Source organism: Rhinolophus ferrumequinum, chromosome X (assembly GCF_004115265.2).
Source record: "Rhinolophus ferrumequinum isolate MPI-CBG mRhiFer1 chromosome X, mRhiFer1_v1.p, whole genome shotgun sequence".
Lineage (NCBI taxonomy): Eukaryota > Metazoa > Chordata > Mammalia > Chiroptera > Rhinolophidae > Rhinolophus > Rhinolophus ferrumequinum.
The window spans coordinates 120,533,492-120,554,267 of record NC_046284.1 but is presented as its reverse complement, the minus strand read 5'-3'; the positions used below and the strand labels follow the sequence as shown (position 1 = coordinate 120,554,267).

The window sequence follows — 20,776 nt, the reverse complement described above, 5'->3', positions numbered from 1 at the left end:
TAGATAGATTTTAATATATCTATAATACAACTATATGGAGATTTATTATGAGGAATTGGCTCAGATGATGACAGAGACTGAGAAGTGCCCAGACCTGCAGGCTGGAGCCCCAGGAAAGCCAGTGGTGTCGTTCAGTCTGAGTGTAAAGGCCTGAGAACCAGGGGAGCTGGTGGTGTAAATTCCAGTCCCTGGACAGGACGAGATGAGACAAGATGTCCCAGCTGACACAGCGAGGCAGGAGAAAAGGCCTGAATTCCCTGCCTTCTTTTGCCTTTCATTCTGTTTGGCCTTCAGTGGATGGAAGCCGTTTCAGAGGAAGAACTGGTGGGCGTGGATGGCTGGTTGGATGGGGAATGACAGAGGGCTGACTCACACAGAGATGACGTGTTGAGCCTGGAAGCCCGGGGAAATCGCACTGCTGTGCACAGAAATAAAGTTGGGGGTGGGGGTCAGGTAAGGTGGGAAGAGAAAAACCTGAAGTGTGGGCCACACAGACTCAAAGAAAGGGGAAGACGTGCAAACAGAGGTGAAGCTGGTGTCGAGTAATTTCAAAGGGATGTCCGATACAATAAAGAAAATAACTGGAAACCTATATAATTTTACTAACCGTTGTCACCCCAATACATTTAATTGAAAAAAAAAAAAGAAAAACAATCATGGACGTCGTGAGAAATGTGCAGAGAGACGCAAGTTGGGAGCCTCTGCTGGAGCTCGTCCAAAACCGTGGTGAAGCTCGGAGAGCGAGCTGGAGCTGAACACATGCAGGACCCTACAGGGAGGCCGGGGTGTCAAGAAGACAACGGAGCAGAGTCCAGGGGCATCGCAGGGCCAAGTTGCAGCCATAGTCACGGGAGAAAGCCATGCAGCGGACCCAGGGAGTGGTGAGGATGGATTCCGATCAGAAAGTGTACAGGAAGCATGAAGAAGACGGGGCAGAGACAGACGCGTTAGGCTTCAGGATTTGTGGAGACTGGAACAGGTGAGGAATCCATGTACCCCAGGGGTCTCACTGTGGGCAGTGTGGGCACCTGGGGCTGGGACACTCTGCTGTGGGACGTCCTGTGCCCTGTAGCGCGTTGAGCTGCCTCCCTGGTCTCCAGCCACCAGATTCCAGGACCACCCTTCTTCAAGGGTGACAGAAGTGCCCACGTGTGGCCAGATGTCCCCTTCGGAGGGCAGTGAGCGTGGTTGAGAACCACTGACTTGGAGTTAGACCTCAGTGTGTGAGGGAGAGAAGAAAAGAGTGGGGCGAGGGAAAAAAGGGAGGAGAAAGACGCTATCCGCATCCGTTTCTGCTTTGGGAAAACCTCCAGCTCTCGCCGCCCGCGTCCCTACACTTCCACGCACCACTCCCGTGCTGTGTGTACATAGGAAGCGTGCATTTTGTGTGTCCTTTCACCAAGCTAGAGTTTCTCAAGTACTAAATCCCTCCCTCTCAGAGTGGGAAGAATGATTCTGTTTTCACAGGAGCAGGTCCCAGGCTCAGCGGGGCCACCCACGCAGCCCGGGATAGTTCATTCTGTGTGTGCGCATGTGGTGGCACTGTTTGCAGAAGGGCACAGCTGTTTATAACAGGCGTTACGGACTCAGAATCAGGATGGCAGCTCCGAGCTTCAGGCCGGCACAGCGAGGGGCATTTGGCAAAGTAACCGTTGCCACCCTGCTTCTGGGTGGTGCACTGTGTACCCAGCAGCTCAGCTCACATGCCCTGTTGGAAACGGCTCACATCCATGGTCCGGAAACCACTGAGAAGCTGTGTGTGATGTGGCATTCTGAGCAAAGTCATTCTGAGGTGTGGGTCATTTCCAGGAGCTTCGCGGATTCCCGGCAACAGGACAGGTGGCAGGCTCAGAACACAGCCTCCTTATCATGTCCCCTCTGTTGGAGTGACAAGAAGGGCGTGTCCCTCTGAGGAGTTCTTCCCCATCACCTTTAACCCCAGACTGCTGGTCACAAAAGCATCAGGCGAAGCCGCAGGGAGGGACGTTCTAGAAAATCCTGACCGGTAGTCAGAATGCTCAAGGTCATGAAAAACAAGGCAAGACAAAGAAACCACCACACGTTGGATGAGGACCATGAGACGTGACCATCGCTGTGTGAGATCCTAGATGGCACCGTGGGACCGGAAGAGGGCGTTCATGGGGAAAACTGAGGAAATCCACATGAAGTCTGGAGTTTGGCTAATAGTGCCGTGGCAGCATTCATTTCTTAGTTGTGACAACTGTCTTCTAGTTGTAAATGACCTTACAGTGAGGAGACACTGTATGAGGGACACCCAGGAACCCCTGTCTACGAACTAACTTTCCAACTTTGCTGTACGGGTCCAGAATTATTCAAAAATAGTACGTTTATTTCAAGAAGTCTGCATCCTTAGAAGAGACTGGAAGTGTATCGGGTTTAATTCAAAGAGCATGAACTGGGCGACTGTTCTCTCTCCAGTCCTGAATCTGATTTTCAAGTTCAAAACCAGGCCGAGAAAAGGAAGGTGTGCTTGGAAACCATAGGACGCCCTTAGAAGTGAGGGGGACACATGTACCGGGTGAGCCCGCCTCTCGGTTGTGCTCTCACAACTACCTTAGGTAAGCAGACGTGGTAGTTCCAGGTGAAGAGACGTCTGCTCTTGGTGGGTCCGCAGTTTCTGCTGTATCACACAACTGCAGGGAGCAGACATGACCTCAGGGTAATTAATGCCTGCGGGAGTGAAAACCTCATAGTTTTGGTCTTGGCATCTACACAACAGATGCAGCTTTGGTACAGAAACATTGGATCAGGCTCGGACATGGAAGAGGACCAAGAGAACTTCCAACGTGCAGGAATCAGAAGTGGCTGGGTCAAATGGACAGACATGAGATGCAGAGGGGGTAGAAGGGGAGCTGGGGGAGCTGGAGAAGCATGGCTGTGAGTAGAAGGAGCTGGAGAAGCATGGCTGTGAGTAGAAGGAGCTGGAGAAGCATGGCTGTGAGTAGAAGGGGAGCTGGGAGCTGGAGAAGCATGGCTGTGAGTAGAAGGAGCTGGAGAAGCATGGCCATGAGTAGAAGGAGCTGGAGAAGCATGGCCATGAGTAGAAGGAGCTGGAGAACCATGGCCGTGAGTAGAAGGAGCTGGGGAAGCATGGCTGTGAGTAGAAGGAGCTGGAGAAGCATGGCTGTGAGTAGAAGAAGGTGGAGAAGCATGGCTGTGAGTAGAAGGAGCTGGAGAAGCATGGCCATGAGTAGAAGGGGAGCTGGGAGCTGGAGAAGCATGGCTGCCATAAGAGGAGAGGCTGAGGACAGAGAGTGTCCTTGGGCTGTGGTGTACAGGAGCAGCTGGTGACAGCAGAGACCGAGCTGCAGAAGCAGCTTTGCCAAGGAGAGGTACGGGCTGTAGTGATCCAGGCCGTGCGAATACAGGGTTCTCCTCTCACGCGCTGTGTACAGGCGAGCAAATGAACACCTCTCGTTCACATTCTTCTTACTTTGAGAAAGGGCTCAGAATGCCAGTTTCATGTTATTTGGGGCTTCAATCAAATGATACGTGAAATCGTGTCGTCTCCTGACCTGCACGCGGGATGCATTTAAATGTGAGTCTCCCCCCTTGGAGAAAGATTGCAGGAACCGGAATGTGCACGGAAAGACCGCATTTGCAGGCTGTGCCCCCAGGGCTGCAGCAAGAAGCAGATGGTGTGGAGCCCGGCGCCTTTCATTCCAACTCTGCCACTCCGCTGTGGTTCCTCCTGACAGACTTCCCACCTGCAGAGGGGCATGGCAGATGCACGTGTGTCCTCATGGCACAAGCAGCCCACTGGAAACCGCCCGCAAGGTTCTGTGTAAAAACTGCTGCGCGTCAGGTTTGAAAAGGAGCGAGCGTGCTGAATGCGTTGTCCGTGCCAGACCACGTTCTCCATCTCCCTGGGTTTCCCAGTCAGGATATCAGCAGGACGTGCACAGCTGCAAAGCGACATTTCCAAACAAGCCAAGAAAACAAGGCAAGGTTTGCATCGATTATTGAAATCGTGTGTTGAGTCCGAGAAGCCAGTTCCCTGCGATGGCGAAGGCGGAGGCTTTCTAGGCGTTCAGTGAACCAACCATCTCCTTCGGGAGACATTTCGCTGCCGATAACTGGTGACCACAGAAGTTGCGTCTCTTAAGAGGCGTCCTCGTTTCACACTTCATCATGTGGGGTGTTAGGATCTGGAAGCAATGATGACCAGACCAGATTGCAACACTGAGCCAACGTGTGCTGCTTGGCCGGTGAAATCAGATCCTGTTATCAGCGTTTTTCTCTAAAGAGGAATAAACCATGTTGAAAACGCAATATAGTTAAAACGTGTGTGTGTGTGTGTGTGTGTGTGTATCTGTGTGTGCTGTTTTCTCCTTTGCTTCGTGAAGCTTTTTGTGTTCCTGTTAGAATAAGTAGGAAAAGCTGGAAAAGGAAGGAATTGGATGGAAACTGGAAGGAAGACGTGGTGAAAAAAAATGGACAGTCGGCATAGAATGTTGTTCCTGGAGATAAAAGAAAATCATTATTACAATAGTAATTATGGTAATGGGTTTGGTGATGCACCTTAGTTCTGCCACTTGCTTTGGGTTAGATTTTTATTAGTGTCCGCTATCCTTACTTTCCAATCATAAACTACTTTTAAAACACACAGAAAAAGAAGGATAGAGAATCCGTAGTCAACAGTTTGTCCCCTTGCATTAAGTTGTGTTTTTTGCTTTATTATTTGCTTCAGATATTTTTAAAATATTACAGACAGAATCATCCAGCGTGCTATCACCCCCTCTCACCGTACTCTCCCTCGGGTCCCAGACGTAACTAGTCACATTTGCTCGGTTTTTCTTTTCCCACATGAACTTTTATCATACGCATGCTTCTGTAAACTGTATATAGTAGGGTTCACTATGCTTATGTTATGAAGATGCGAATTATTGTCTCCATTTTTTTGTGCTTTTTTTTCCACACCAAATTATGTGTTTGGGTTTCCCTCATGCTGTACGATGAGGGTACGGATTCATTAATTTTAAGTGCAGGATAGATTTTATTTCACATCGAGACTGCAGTGTACATCCCATATTTACGCGCTTTCTGACCAGTCAGCACCTGAGTTACTTCCAGTTTTTCACTATTACACGCAATGCTGTTTTATGCAATGCTTGGGGCCCAAACCCAGAGGTTTTGGAGGGCAACCGGGGTGTCAGATTTCCAGGAGTTCCCCAGGACACCCTAATGGGCCCAGCCCCTGCTGGGCGGCCCCTCACGGCCTAGGATTTGTTGGCTTTTACGGAACCGCATGGTACGTTTGAGTGGAATACTTTTTGGCTGTTCTCAATTTACATAAAATTGCCAGATATTCCTTCCTCAAATGTTTATTTTTGTTCTAGAACTTGAATTAACATTACGTAGTATCTTCCCAATCCGTTCTCCATATTGTCAAACCTCTCTTTTACATTTTTTTATTCCTTCTGTCACGATGCTGACTTGGAGTAACTTGGTACACACTACCTTCCTGGTTACAAATTCTCTGTTTAGATTTTCCCAGTTTGGTATTTATTCTGTCCATTCCGTTTGTTTTCTTGTTTTTGTGTTTTGTTTTGATTTTAGAGAATGTTTTTCATCTTCAGTATTTCCAATTGTCTCTTTTTTAAAAATCCATCTTTATTCCATCACATCTGCCTTTTTTTTTTTCCAATTTCTTTTTTTTCTTTCAATTTTCCACTTTCATTTATCCTTTGGCACATCCAAAATAGTTACTTCAAAATCTCTGTCACGTTTCTATATTTCTAGTTTCATGTGGACTAAACGTAACCTTACAATCATTGGTTTCACTGGCTGCCCTTTTCGTATTTCTCTCAAGGCGTAAGAATCTGTATTTGTCGGTGGATTTAGAGAAGGAGCTGTTCTTGTGCACCTTACATCTCCTAGTTTTCATTTCACAACCTGTGCCATGCCACCAGAGTCCCGAGTGGGGAGGGGTGTCGTGCCCGACAGGACCCCATGGTGACCTCGGGAGTGGGGGCTGACCTTCACACAGCTGAGCGAGTGGGGCAGTTACTTTATCTCCTGTGTGTCTACTCGAGGTGGGGCTCCAGGCCACCCCCGTAAAATAAGCTAGAGCCACCAGGTGTCACAACGTAGCCCCCACTCCCCCCAGGGCCTTCGGATTTCCTGTAGGTACAGAGCGCGGTCCCCTCACCTGTGTCGGAACACGCAGTCCTTGCTCTGTCAGGGCACACACGCATCTGGGAGCCATGCGTGCCGAAAGCAGACCCCGGCTCTAACCTACGGACATGTACAGCTTCCCTTTTCATGTTTACCTGTGATCGCTGTGTGTTTGGACAGAGGAGGTCAGGGGACTGAGCCCGCTTGACGGAATCCGCGTGCTGTTTTGTTTTTGTGTGCTGCAGGAAGACGGCTGTCAGGTCTGTGAGAAAGGAGCTGTTGCAGGGCAGCTCCCGCCCTTGGCAGTGGTTCTCTAGGGAGATTAAGGAGTCCTTGTCCCTGCAGGGCCCATGTCCCCTCCCCAGCAGAGGGTGTAGTGGTTCCATTCTTCTCGTTCCTGCTCCTCTTGCGTCACCGTCCCCCCTAAGGACGGACGAAGTGCCCTGTCTGCAGCTGCAGCAAGTGCAGGCTGACGTTTGCTCCCTGCTGTTTTCCAGCAAGGGTTGGGATGGAGCCCGCACTGGAAGCCCCTCGCAGCTGTGAGGGTGTGTGCTTGTGCTGACGGGCTGTCTCCTGTCCATGGGATGCGGGGACCAGAACGGCCCCGCTGCTTGTTTGGTCCTCGGCGGGAGCACAGGGCGGCCAGCCCGACCTCTGGCTTCTCTGAAAAGCCTTCTTTGGTCTGGCCGTCTGCTAGCCATGGAAATGGACCATAGCACAAGCACGGCCGATCTGCCCATGAGAACGGGAACAGAAGGGAGTACCGTGCGGAAACCTGTTTTGGGTTGATGTCCTGAGGACATCAGTAACACAAGAAGGGATGTGATGCAGAACACTGGTTGGGTGGCATCCATCCTCAGTGGTTTTTGCTGAGTCCCTACTATGTGCTGTGTGTCCAGACGTGGATGAGGAAAGGACTCCCTGCCCTGAATGACTATGTGATGCTTAATTGCTGAGTCAAGAGTCAGGAAGCTCGTCAGGTACATGAAATCGGACACAGGAGTATACCTCGCCCAGCCTTCATGTCCGTTCCTTTGCACATACTAAGAATGAGCACAGACTCAGCTTTTCCGCAGGGCTGAAAGGTTTCCAAAAGCTTTGTGTGGCCTCCCACTAAGTCCTCTCAGCTTCCCCACAAAGCTGGCCCCCAGGCGGATGCATTTTATTACATGTCCAGCATTACCCAACGTACTTCCTGGTCCAGAGACTGACAAGGCGCCAGCCAGCCTGGGTCACGTTGTTCTGTGCTGGGTCCTGTGCGCACACAGGGGTCATAGCTTCTGACGCAGCAGTCAGCTCCGACTACATGAGACTTGTGAGGGCCCTGCCTCCTACGTAGCACACGCTCAGACAGAGCAGAAGCAGCGTGGAGGCCACATCTGAGAGTGTGCAGCCCCCTTGGACACGTCCATCCCATTTTTCCTTGGAGTCTCTCCGGCACAGTCCTCATAACATGCCTGTCCTTGATACAGCTCCGTCTGTCTCGTTGTCTGCCTCTTTTTGTGCACATTTTGCAACACGAGGTATTTGCTGACTCAAGGGCTCGGTTGAAAACCTTGAACTCTTTGAAGGAAATGTCTTTCCTTAAAAGAAATGTGAAGACTTAACGTCCAGGGCCGAGGTACGGTGCAGGCAGGCTGGAGACGATATTCTGGATGTGGAGTCCAGGACACTGGTGTAAGAGTGGGGGGGAATTGTGTCTCACATCTCTCCGAGGACACAATGCTTGGGACAAAAGTTGGGGGCACAGGGGTGAAGGGTGGCCATCAGGCCACATGCCCACAGTGAGGAATGAAATGCCATCATATTGATGCCAAGCCCCAGGCTTAGTAGCCGGAGGAGAAGGCGCACCTCTGGCCGACCCACATCTTTGGCTGGTTCCCCCAGACATAGCCAGTGGCACCTGTCAGAACGTCTGCCACACCCTCATAGCTCCCGTCTTGTTATTTCTTAACATTCTCCTTCAACTTGCTCTTGAATGTAAGTAACTATCTTTCAAGGTAGACTTTATATTCTGACGATTACTTGAATCCTGTTATCACTTCTCACGAACAGGAAGTTCAACTGAAATGTATTCCTAACTGTATTCACAATTCGCCTGCAACTCACGCATGACAGGGGCCACACTCTGGGAAACAGAACCTTCCACATCTGCTGACATCACTGCTTCCTCTTCCTGACGAGAGGACATGTGTCTCACTGCAATTATCCACTTAGAGCCACGTAAAAGAGTAAAGCAGTGGGAAGAAAATCTGCACTTCGATGTAACTCCAAGGAGCTTTACGCTAATTATAGATGAGACCAAAAGACATTTCCAAAGCAGGGTGGGAGGTCAGCTTGAACCATAAAATGAGAAAGACCCAATAAACCTCAAGCGTCTTTTCAAAATGAAATTTTTTTTTTCTTTTTAATAGGAGATGGTCAGAAAAGTGTCTTCCCTATGTTGATGTACTGCCCCGTCTCCCAAAGTCGTGGGTAAAAAATGACTGACGCCAGGACACAGCCCATGGGGACAGCCCAAGGTGGTATGCATGGATTAAAACACAGTCCAGTTTCCTTTGTTTGAACCCTTGAAACATGTCCACTATTTTTTTCTCTTCCCTTTTTCCCTTTCCCCTTTTTTTGCTAACTCGCCCTCCTCTGAACCTTGACCAATTGCGAAACTCCCACAAACAGTTCTCAAAAGAACCCTTCTGCCTGTAGCCAGAATGGGATTCCATCAACGACCCCTAACTAGGGACAGGAAAGATGGGAACAATCTCCAGTCACTCCACGTGCAGGGGTGGGGCCCCCATGATGGGATTTGTGCCCTTGCAAGAAGACACACCAGCGTGTTTCCTCTTTCCTGCCCAAGCGCACACAAAGAGCAGGTCATGTGAGCACACAGCAAGATGGTGGCCGCCTCCAAGCCAAGAGAAAGAGGCCTCTGGATGAAACCTACCTTGTTGGCACCTTGATCTTGGATTTCCCAACCTCCCCAACTGGGAGAAAATAAAGGTCTGTTGTTTAAGCGCCCCAGTCTATGGCACAGCTCTATGCAGCCCTAGCAGATTCATGACCTACTCCATTAGTTTAGTCCCAACTGGAAGCCATAATCCCCGCTCTGAATTTCCTCGTACTGCTGTTGTAACCTGCTTCCAAAGGTAATCACACGTGCATATGGACTGTAGTCGGGAGAGGAGTTATTTAAGAACAGGGACCATGTGTTATGTATGCCTTAGCATCTATCACTGTCTTATTTACAGTCGGTAAACTATTTTTTTATTGTTGAGATTTGCAGTGAATGGAGTTTTGCTTTTTGTTTGTGTGGGTTTTTTTGTTTTTTGTTTTTTTGGAGGGGGTTGGTGAGGATTGCCTCACTTACTGAAATATCTGTGGCTGTATGCATTTGAAATCCAAGGGAGAAACAAAGTGAGGTATATGGCATTTCAATACACATGTTAGAAAGGAGTGAAGAAGGGATCCATTTAAAACACAGTCTGTGATTAAAGTAATGAGCTCACTCAAATGTGTTTATCCATTCCGAAAGGCTGGCCTTCTCCTTCTCTTCCAAATATGCTCTGTGCATGCTTACCTCTGCACCCTCACCCACACCATTTCCAAAGTTACGTCCTCCCTTCTCCCCATTTTCCATTGAATTCCATCATTTTAAGAATGGGGAGGATTCATGTCTCATATCTCTTTGAGAACACAATGCTCGGAGACCTGCTTCCTGGAAGAAAATTTCTGAGCTCATACTCCAGGCCATAGAGATCCCATTGTTTTCTCTTTTACGTTGGAGTAAACCATAGTCGATGAGCCTCAAGCGTGCTCCTAGATGGATCCTTACTGGATGCTCACGCATAGTACGTTTTGTAGATTCTACTAGTTTGCTGTTAAAGTAATTCAGAGCCTTAGCTATGCCTCTGTCTGTCCCTGGAATCCCCATCCAAGTGGGTACTGAGCCCTGTAAACGGTTCAGGGTCAACAGTTCGTGTTTGATGTTTCACTCATTAACTTGGTCTTGGGATTATTTGGTTCCTTCTTATCAGATATGCCTTCCAACATTTTTATTAAAGTATTTTGACGTATTCATGGTGCAGATTGCACATCAGAAGTAATCGGAGATCCATTCCGTTCTCTTACATAGTGACTGTTTGGCATATGTCTTTGTAGGTTCCTAGACAGGGTCATTAGGACTCTGGATCTGGTTTTCTGCCCTTCCCTTGGTTTCTTTGACCTTTATCTCCCTGCTTCCGGTGTCCCACATGACCCCTGACCCAGGAATTTCCAGCATAAGAACAGGCACCGGTGTTAATACTCTCGTCACTGGGTCAGTCGCATGGCCTGGAAAGCAGGTGTCCTGGGCTCACTCTGTCTGGGGTACCTCAGTCATCTCTGAGGGAAAGAGAGCAGGCTTTGCCTGGTTGGTGGTTGCCGTGGAAATGAGGACTCACCCCATGCTGGGTGTGATGTCATAATGGGGAGGGTGCCGCTGGCTGGGAGGGCTGTGTGGGGGGTGGGGAGACAGGCCCGGTGCCACCCCAGCTCACAGTTCGGCAGGGCATGCCGCGTCGTGTCACACTTGGCATTTCTAAGCAGCCAGTCAGCAAATTCAAGACGTGATCATTCATAGATTTTTAACTTTTCAATGAAGTCAGCATGTGCCTTTAATCTCCGTAGAAATCTTAGGAAGATTCTCACGGTCGGGCTTGGGCATCTTATTATTTGTATTAAAATGATAAGTACTACTTAAGATAAAGAAAGGTAACCATGTTGAGTATGTGAAAGATAAAAATCCATTTTTGTGTTTTGTGGAATCCCATTTATCTCTACCATAGGATTCTTAGACATACCTCTTTCTAATTAAAAATATTTTGCAGCGGTTACTCTAGTGTTTATAATGCATCTGTAATATCTTCAAGTAATAGTAAAGCCATGTATATTATAAGAAGTGCCAACAGTATATACCCATCGCGTAGTATTAAATTTTGCTTTAGACTGTTGATTATCTTTTAAAGAAATTTAAAAACAAGAAAAGCCTTTTATATTTGCACAGAGTCACCATTCTCACCCTTCACCTTGGAAGGATTCGATTTTCCTTCATGTATCATTTCTGTGGAGCCTGAAGAAGTTTGTCTAATATTTCTTGAAGGGCAGGTCTGCTTCAGACAAATTTTTCAGCTCTTGTGTGTCTTAAAAAGTTTCTATTTTCCCCCCACCATATTTTTAACTTTTTTTTTTCAGTTACCATTGACAGTCAGTATTATTTTATATTAGTTTCAGGTATACAGCATAGTGGTAAGTTATATAAATGTCTGCCATCATTTTTAATGATATTTTCATTGTATGTGGAATTATACACTGACAAGTTGTTTTGTTTTTGGTTTTTCTTTTCAGAACTTTCTGGATACCATTCCATTACCTTCGGGCTGTTTTCACGGGGTAAGAATGTGTGTCTTAATTCCCAGAAAGAGACCAAAGCTACACAGCAGTTACCAGATTGACCCAAATTGACTCAAAATTGGAATCTGCGTCAGATGAGCTGACTCCAACCCCAGTTCACATCAGCGAGATAGATGTCCAGCAGTCACCTGGGAGTTTGTCCTCCGGTATTTTTGTTGGGAAGGGGTAGCGATGGACATCACGTACACAGAGGGAGTTTGACCAGCTTCCAAGGAGGAAAATGAGCCAAAGCCTTCACTGCCTACTTGATCACAGTAACCAAAGGGTTTTCGAAATGTCACTGTCCTCAGAGACGTTCCCGCCTCCTTAAGTGAACCCTGCACGCTCTTTACACTGTGTGGGTCTCACTGCTTTGATGGCCCCGGAAACCACAGCCAGGGACATTTCTCCAGAAGACACCAGTCAAAAGTCTGACTCACTCATTTGTCTGGTTCCATTGAAATACCTACCGGTGAGTGCAGTCACTATGGAAGATTCTTTTCTGTATTTAACTGAGCAAACATCTAATTGGACTAGAATCATTTGGTTTCTGTCTCTATTTTTAGCATCCTATGTATGCATCTTTAAAAACAGTCTTAAATGGAATAGGTGTTATTTATACTGTCAATATTTGCCATGAACAGTTTTAAATTCTATTTTTTTCTTAAGTAAAACAGCGCTGCCATTTAGTTTTAATTTTACAGGCAAATACTGACATTTCAGGTGAGTAATATGTGAAATTTATTTTAAAGCTCACAAATGAATTCCAGATTTATCAGAAAGTGAGGGTCTCGGTTTTCTTTCTGTCATCGTTGCCATGTTAAATGTTCCCAAATTATCAAGGGTGAAAGGTAAAATTATTTAAAAATAAACTTTAAAAGACATGGGATTAAAAAAAAAACTATAAAAAGTAGAGGCTATCAAAGGTTATGAAGCAATGACAAAATCCTCAAAAAACAAATTATGTATTTCTTCCAGGAAAAGAAAGTGAGTGTGAAAAACACCCATTACTAGTTTCAATGCCTGAGTGCCCAGAAATATGTTACTCTGAATAGAAAATGGAACAGGGTGTTTGTTGCAAACTGATTTTGCAGTGAACTTGAAGGTCAGGACATAAGGAAACTGCTGGATAGTAATTGGTTCTCGATGGCCAGGGTTCCAGCCAGCACTGCGGCCTGGGGGCAGGCCGGGACTCCCGGCTACCTGAGCTCATAGGGGCCATTCTGGTGGTCTAAAGGTGGATGAGAGCCTGGCCACTCTCTCTCCTCTCAAAGCTTGTCATCATCACCACGCTCTCTGCCAATGTCGCCCATAGGCGTTCAGATTCCCGAAAGGTAGCACGGCACCCAATATCAGAGTTACGTGAATTCAGCAAACAACGCATAAAAAGTCATACAAATGAAGGCAAAAGATGACAAGCTGAGTTCACGTAGAAAACTTCCTATTTTTAAGCACCTGATAGGAAGTGACGTATGCCCTGTTCCAGGCCGTTACCACAAGTATGGCAGGGACAGACAAACACATAAGGTTTGCTACAACCATTTCTTAGTTTAACAGCGTTAATTGGGCAGCCACAACATGCTGGGCAGCGATGAATGCTGGGGATGAATAAACATGTAGAAGACACGTCCCCTGTCTGCTCAGGGAACAAGACAGGTACATAAAACACTGCCCGTGCAATGTGGTCACTGATGTGGGTTCTGTAAGCATTACTCTCTGAACATCTTAGCAGGTGACGTACTAGGTAGGTCAGCGTGACTACCACGGAGTAACTCTCATGCGATCAGTGGAAAAGAGTTTATATTTTGGAAGCAGGAATTATTTATTTGCAAACCATTTTAATTATCTGAAACCGGAAGATGGGCCCGAAGTTTTTCAGGAAGATTATAACTCAGTGGTGTCGGGGCTTGGTGACAAAGGGATGGACGTCTGCACTACAAAAATATGTTTTTTTACACCCATGGTTTTGACACAATGGAAAAAAGCACCGATACTCTACTCCCAGGACCGTGGCCTTCACTTTATTGATTTCTGGAAACAATATAATTTCAAACAAAAACTAATATTTATGGAGCATAGATGTCACTTTTACATGATATTCACGTGACGTTCCATAGAATTTTACTTCCTCCTTTCGTTCTAAAATTGTTCGTCTCTACCAGTGCCTGTGATTATATGTAACTTCTCTATTTGTGTAATACTCCATAAAAATGAACTTGACTAACAGACACTACTCAGAATGATTTCTCCCGCTTTGTGTAATGCAAGTGTTAGAATTTTAACCTGGAAGTCGGTCTAACTGTAATGTGTCTGTCAGGCATTGGTGGAGACTTGCTAAAATACAGGGGCTGACACAGCAGGGCTGGTTGGAGCCTGAGAGTGTGCGTTTCTCACCGTGTCCCAGGTGGTGTGGACATGCTGGTCCATGGGCCATACCTGGAACAAGGAACGGAGTCCACTGCGTCTGTGGCATGTTGTTTAAACCATCTGGGCAGCTGGTCCTGGAATGTCCCATCACACGGCCCCGTGACACTTTCCGTCTGCTCCACGCTTGGCTGGAAGAGATCAGTCAGGATAGCCACAGAATGGAACTGGTTTTTACCCCAAATCCCACTCTCTTACACAAGTGGGTCTTGCAGGGGTTTCTCCATTTCAGAAGTCACGGGGAGCTAGGAATGGCTCACCCTGCATCTCCGTGAGCTTTGCAGCTGCCACTGCAAAATCATGGCTCTGAAATTAGCAAGAGCCCCAGAAATGGGTTGGAATGGTTCGTCGCGTGTTTCGTTTTGTTTCGCTGGAATGGTGGCCGTGTGCTACTAGTCCTAGGGAGAGAGGATGGGCACAGACTATTCTCATCTAGTTAGATTCGGGCACAGCGATCACGGTGAATAACCTGCATCACAGGCTTGTTTTTCTAACAGAATGATCGCTGTCGTAATAGTAAGTACAACTTATTGAGTGCTTGCCGCCTGTCATTTGCTTTGCACTTGCGTCAAATCCTAGCAACGACCTTAACATGTAGGGGTTACTGTATCCCCGCTTTGCTGCGAGGAAAACGAACTCTAGAGAGATTAATTCGTTTGCTCTTGATAGCGTGCATTGCTAGTGATGGTGGAAGCGAAGGTCCAAGCCCACACACGTGTTTCTTTTCCTCTGTATCTGGCGGCGGCTCAGCCCTTCACGTCCCCATTGTGCCAATGCAAGGCTCTCACTTCCTGGAGGGAAATGGATTTTCAGTCTCCTTCCTCTTGAGGAAGTCTCCATTTCCCTGAGCTTCCCCATGGTTCATTTCAGCTGACTTGGGAGGGCCTGGTAGCCCCCATACCTCTCTTGTTCGAAAGTTCCTGACCTCAGTGGGGCCCCAGAGAGTCCGAAGATCACCTCCATCCCTCTGTCTAACCGCCATTCCTACTCTCGTACAGCCGTTTCCTACACAAATGTTTTTCCTTTTGGAGGAAGAAAGAGATGGCCGCTGCCAAGAGTTCCACATGAGGAAAAGATGCCTAAATCTATCTTGAAGTCTCATCTGCTTCCTGGGAAAAGACATTCACCTGCCCACCTGCAGGTAAGGTTGAAAACATCCCTTCATCCTACTGGTCTCTGTTAAAACTCACCCCCCCTTGCGTGGGGAGGCACTTGTCTCATTGTGCATTTCTGTCACTCCGGGGTGAAAGCTATAATGTTTGCATTCTCTGGGATTTGCCTCGACATTTAAAAGAAAAAATTGGAATTAAAAAAAACCACAAAAACTTTCTGAAACCCCCATGTTTGGAAGAAATGCTTTGATTTCGAGACCAATATTTCTGCTCTGAACCAAAAGAGTTCTTTCAGCTTTGCCACTCAAAGCCACAAATTTCACTCTGGTCCTTGCAGGTTCTTTTGTGCTCATTGTCTCATGGGGCCATAACCTTCAACCCAAGGCTGCAGAGAAAGAAGTACCAGGAAGGAAAATGGCATCCGATATTATTGCAAAAAAATTAAAAGAGGGTACATTGCATATGGTTGGAAATAAGAGGACAACATCAAACGAGATGCTTGTGGTTGTGATTATTCCGAAAATCAGCAGCTGACAGACGTTGTTTCATGTACCCTTGCCGCTGTAGAGTTTCCATCAAGAAGTGAGTCTTACCAGAGATATTTGGGTTTCTGTAACTGTCCGAAGTTAAAAAGAGAAGGGATTTATCCCATGAAATGTCACCAGAGTTTTGTAGGCCTGAATGAGGGTCTTGAAACACTTTGGAAGTGTTGATACGACAAATGAAAGTTTTGTTTTGGTTTTGTTTTCCATTCTCTTTTATTAAGATTTTCTTATTTGGATACAGTCTCCCAAATGGAAGATGAATCCCTTATTTTCTCTCTTTGAATCGCTGCTAAAGGAAAGTATCATTTAAAAAAGAAAAAAAAAACTAACGTGTTTTCTAGACGTTCTTATAGTCCAAAGCTAGGGAAACTCATATAATTTATATTAATAGCACAAACCTTGACAATGTTGTTTTTTTCCCCCCCAAAAAAGGCATTTTTTAACTAAAGTTATGAGTGATAGAAAACAGAGACGCTTTGCTAAAATGGACAGGAAAATTACATGCACACTTGAATTCACACAGACGTGTTTGCAGAATGTTTAACCTGAGGCCGGCTGCAGGGACCAGGAGCCACATACATTATCGTTTCACAGAGTTATCCTAGAGGAAACTGCTGTTACAAGTGTGACTTGTAACACTCCTCGAATACCTTGTGAGCTACGGCGCACAGACATCTGATGGAGCAAACAGACCCCAGAACACCAGCTGCTCATGAAATCTCCACACAAGCATTTTTAACTCGCTCAAGATTTACGGTTCCTGAAACGAAAGACAGGAACACAAATCTCGTTACTCCAGTTCCTTGCACAAAACAATAGCCCCGAGGGTGCAGGCTTTGAGTGTTGAAAGCATTCGCATCTGGGGAAGTGTGAAAAGTCGCTTAGCACTCCCCATTCCACTGGCGGCCTAAGGATGCTTCCGGCCGATCCAGGTAAGGACGGGACCAGGAATGAAACTGGCAGGCGTAGGAAGACACTGCCTCTTGTTGGAAAGTGTCCATTCTTTCTACACCAGGAAATGGATACTGCTCGCGTCTGCTGTTGTGTACTGTGTGTCTCCTCGTGGGTATTCTCTTAAGAGTGAAGCATTCTGAGCTCTTGAAGTCTCCCAGAATACTGCGCTTAAGTGAAGGATGAAATAAGCACTTCTCCATTACGCCATCTCAGCATTACCCATATTTTAGATGAAAAAGTACAAAGTCATAAAGTCATAAAGAAAGAGCCAAGATGCAAAGAACATCATGGAGACTATCTCCCGTTTTCCAAAAACACAGTGAAAGAGACATTCGTGGTGTCACTCCTGGTTTGTGGGAAGCATGGAAACTGTTCAGCCCGGCCCTGGACGAATGGAGCAGCCGTGTTGAAGGTCCTTCTCGTGTTCATGGTCAGTGAGCACGGAGTGTGACTGACGTAGGGCTTTCATGCGCAACGTCGGGTCACAACTCAGAAAAGGAAGTGATTCCCTGACCTGTTACTTTTCAAAGGAACAGGCCCCCCTGCACAGAATGGAGCCGGGGGTGGGGACAGTGAAGGGCCAGGTGGACAGATGACCCACCTTGACAGTGGTCGGTGTTGAATTTTAGGCTTGATTGAGGCGTCGGCACCCGTCAGTCTCAGCGAATGGACGGAACCAGTGGTGAGGAAAGTGAAGTCCTCATGGAGTGACCCTCGTGTGAGGACCACCCGCTCTGGTGGGCAACCCGGGTCTGACTTCCCAGGAATAAAGTGTGAATTCTAACCTGATGGCCTCTGGACTCGAGAGACAACCGGTCACTTGCTAGCTGGGAGAAGAACCGTGTCCTCCACTTTTGCTTTCCAAACTGAAATTCTGAAATGCATGCCATAGTTACCCTTCTGGTTCTCCCCAAGGGCTGCCGAAATGGACAGCCCTTCTGTGACATTGTTCTCCACCTGAGGGGACTAGTGGCGGCATTTCAGAAGCCTGAGGAGAATGAGGCCGTGCTTGAGTTCGAATCCCCTTGGCCAAACAGTCTCTGCTCACTTACCATCTAAGACTCAGGAGACATGAGCTTCTGTGCTTCTTTGCAGGACAGAAGGAGAAGAAACCGTTGTAGACAAAGTGTCATGTAGCATGGTCATTTATCACCAAATAGCGTGACATCTATTCTTCACACTGAGCAGACAGAACCACTTCTAATATTCTTAAAACCCATTGAGGAATGGGTTTCACAAATGAGAAACGCAGTGGTCATTTGTTTTATTCAAACCCATTTTCTGGCCCTGGTCTTTCTGCTTCCCCTCGGACGAGGGGAGTAAACAATGCATTTTTCCCTGGGGAGACAGGTAATTGGCACCGAGGATTTGGGGCCAGAATTCCTCAAACATGTAAGTCGTGTTGATTCCATTTCTGAAAAATCAAGAATGACATTGAACAGTTAAAGCAAGTTGTATACATATAATGGAACTTGGCGGCTGTCACGGGAAGCCAAGTGTGAATTACTTATTTTTTTTCATATTTTGTTGGCTAACATATCGTATGCGAATCTTTTACTTAAAATTTGGATGACCCACGGAATGAAGCATACACGTTACATTACCGTTCACCATATGTAAATAAGCACATCCTCAAACATGTATCATTCAAGGCAGACTCTAGAAATGCATGATACTTCCCAGCTTGTACACTTGGCACAGAGCACCCCAGAAATTTTGCAGTCACTGTTCAGAAGTCCAGGCACCCCAGGCATTATGCAGGTGCCAACGGTAGAATCCCACACACCTTGAAAAACCTAAATATTATGGGGCATCTTCCTGGTTAAGGTAAGTTTCACGGCACTTCGTCTTACAAAGTAATCTGCTGTAGTCTAGTAAAATGTTTACCCTCATTTCTTGTGCTTTGTTTCTACTGTTTTAGAGACTGACTTTTGTGTCCGATGGCCTGATTTGTCAGATGACAAATTTCTTAGAAAGCAAGGTCCACCACTAAAGTCAATGCATCGGAAAATTTGGTCAGGAGGAACTCAAAATCAACGTATCAGTCACACAGAGCTAGACGATTTTTAGGTTTATTTTTCATTTATCTCAATCCTTACTGCACTTTCTCTTTGATTTTTTTGGTCACTTTTTATTTCGATATATTTTGAAGGATACAGAAAATGTCTAAGTATAGTTCAAAATTAACTGGAAATATTTACCCAGAATCCAGATTTGTTAAAAGTTTTCCACATTTGATTGCTGTATCCTATCTATCTGTCATCTATCTATCTATCTATCTATCTATCTATCTATCATCTATCATCTATCTATCATCTGTTGTCTGTGTATGTATCTATTTATCTAGTTATCTATCTGTTATCTATCTATCTACCTACCTATCTATTCTCTCCCATGTGTTTTCATGCACACACACACACAACACGTATACACACACCGTGGTACACAAAATGCATACACAATTTTTGATATCAGATATCACATCCACATAGCCCTAAATGTTTTGGTGTGTATTTCCAGAGGGTAAAGACTGCATACCCCTGGGTCAGTTATGGGACGTGGGCACGGTGGTATAATACCATCATCTGACTCACAGCCATATTCAGCCTCTGCCCATTGTCTCTCTAATTTTCTTTTTATCTGTTTTTTCTTTTCCAGGATCCAGTCACCACCACGTACTGGTGACATTGTCGTGTGTTTCATTGCCTTCCATCTGGATTAGTCCTTGCATCTCTTGTTGTAGTTAGGATATTAGTTTTGCCACGTCAGTGAGATTATGTTGTTGAATGCCCTTCAACGTGTGTCTGTCTGAGTCCTCATGACTCCGTTTATTCGTTTGGGGCAAGAAAGCCACCTCAGTGACGCTGTGTGCTCTCCAGAACCTCACATCAGGAAGCCTGCGTGACAGGCGTCCCTTTCCCCTGTTTTCAGTGACGTTAAACTCCGTCACTTGGTTCGGTGGGATTTCCATGATGCTTTCTGCCATACAGTTACAGATTTTCCCTATGCAATTCATAAGAAATGTGTGGCATTAATAAGAAACCAGTGAGATAGTTGGAGGCTATGTTTCTGTCATCTTTACCATCAAACGCGTTTGGCAGCCAGTAGCCATTGATGGCGAAGGGATGGCTGCAAAATGGTGACTGTCTCACTCCATGCCTTGAACACTTATTAGCTGGCTGAAGAAGGTCATCCCGTTGTGCTCCACTATGTTTTTCACCACCCAGAAAAGCTCGCGGATGACACTCGTGCATAGTTTTGAAGTGAGCCCTTCCAACGGGCACCTGTGGCCTTCTGACACGTCCCCCGCCGCTCCCCATATTTCCGACGCCACAAGCAAGAAGCTTCACGCTCTACATGTGTTGTTTGCGAGTTGTAATGGCTTCCCCTCAACCCACTGAAGTAGCATGGTATTTATATGAGGCAGCCAGTCAAAAAAAGAAAAAGCAAAGGTAAATGTCTCCCCTTGTAATGGGTTTAGCTGAAAAGGTAAATATGGGAATAACTACGTGGTAGAAGGAGCTGGAAGATGAGGAAGTCACACTGCCCCGTGAAAATGGAGAAATGCCCCTCAACAAACGTGAATTGCACATCAAGACAAAGCGGTTTGCCATCAGACATCTTCCCGAGGTACTGATTGATGCCTTATCTAAATTCGTCTCATGTCCTGACAGCTGGACTCAAGAAACGTTTAATGAAGCTTTTCACACCAGGCAGAGCTGGCGTGCATTGTCAGACGACACTGTACAGTAAACTAAGGACAGCCAATCATTAGCGAGGGAGTGTGTGTATGTGTGTGTCAGATAAATTCTTTGCGTTGCTGGCAGTCGACTTGCAGACCAAACACACATGTTCTCTTCCTCTAAGTCGACTTACGAAAACCCAAGTATGATGGATAAGGCTGGCCGCACTTCAGAGCTAGCCAGTGAAGTCTTGCTAAAGGGGAAAGAAATCGTAGTCCTATCCATTTTTCACTTTCTCCTCTTCACAGGCAATCAAATAAAGGTGTTCTTAATATTTAGAGGAAGGAGTGTTTGCTCCTTAGCTGTATTCCCATTGTACACTGAATCCACTGCTATTAAACCACCTACCATATGTTTCCATAACCGTTTCTGCCTTTTTTTATCGAATTAAGTGCTCCTTGGTGACTGGGGGCATAATAATAATACTTGTGGTGAA

General features: G+C 46.4%; 1 protein-coding gene across 1 annotated transcript in view; it reads left to right on the top strand.

The window, feature by feature from the left end:
• LOC117020555 (uncharacterized) overlaps positions 1-20,776 on the top strand; it is a 308,400-nt gene that overhangs the window by 284,018 nt on the left and 3,606 nt on the right. Inside the window, exons 9-12 of the transcript XR_004422721.1 lie at positions 8,553-8,660; positions 11,518-12,034; positions 14,985-15,127; positions 19,256-20,227. The gene's annotated coding sequence lies outside the window, so the exon portion shown is untranslated. The remainder of the gene's footprint in view (positions 1-8,552; positions 8,661-11,517; positions 12,035-14,984; positions 15,128-19,255; positions 20,228-20,776) is intronic.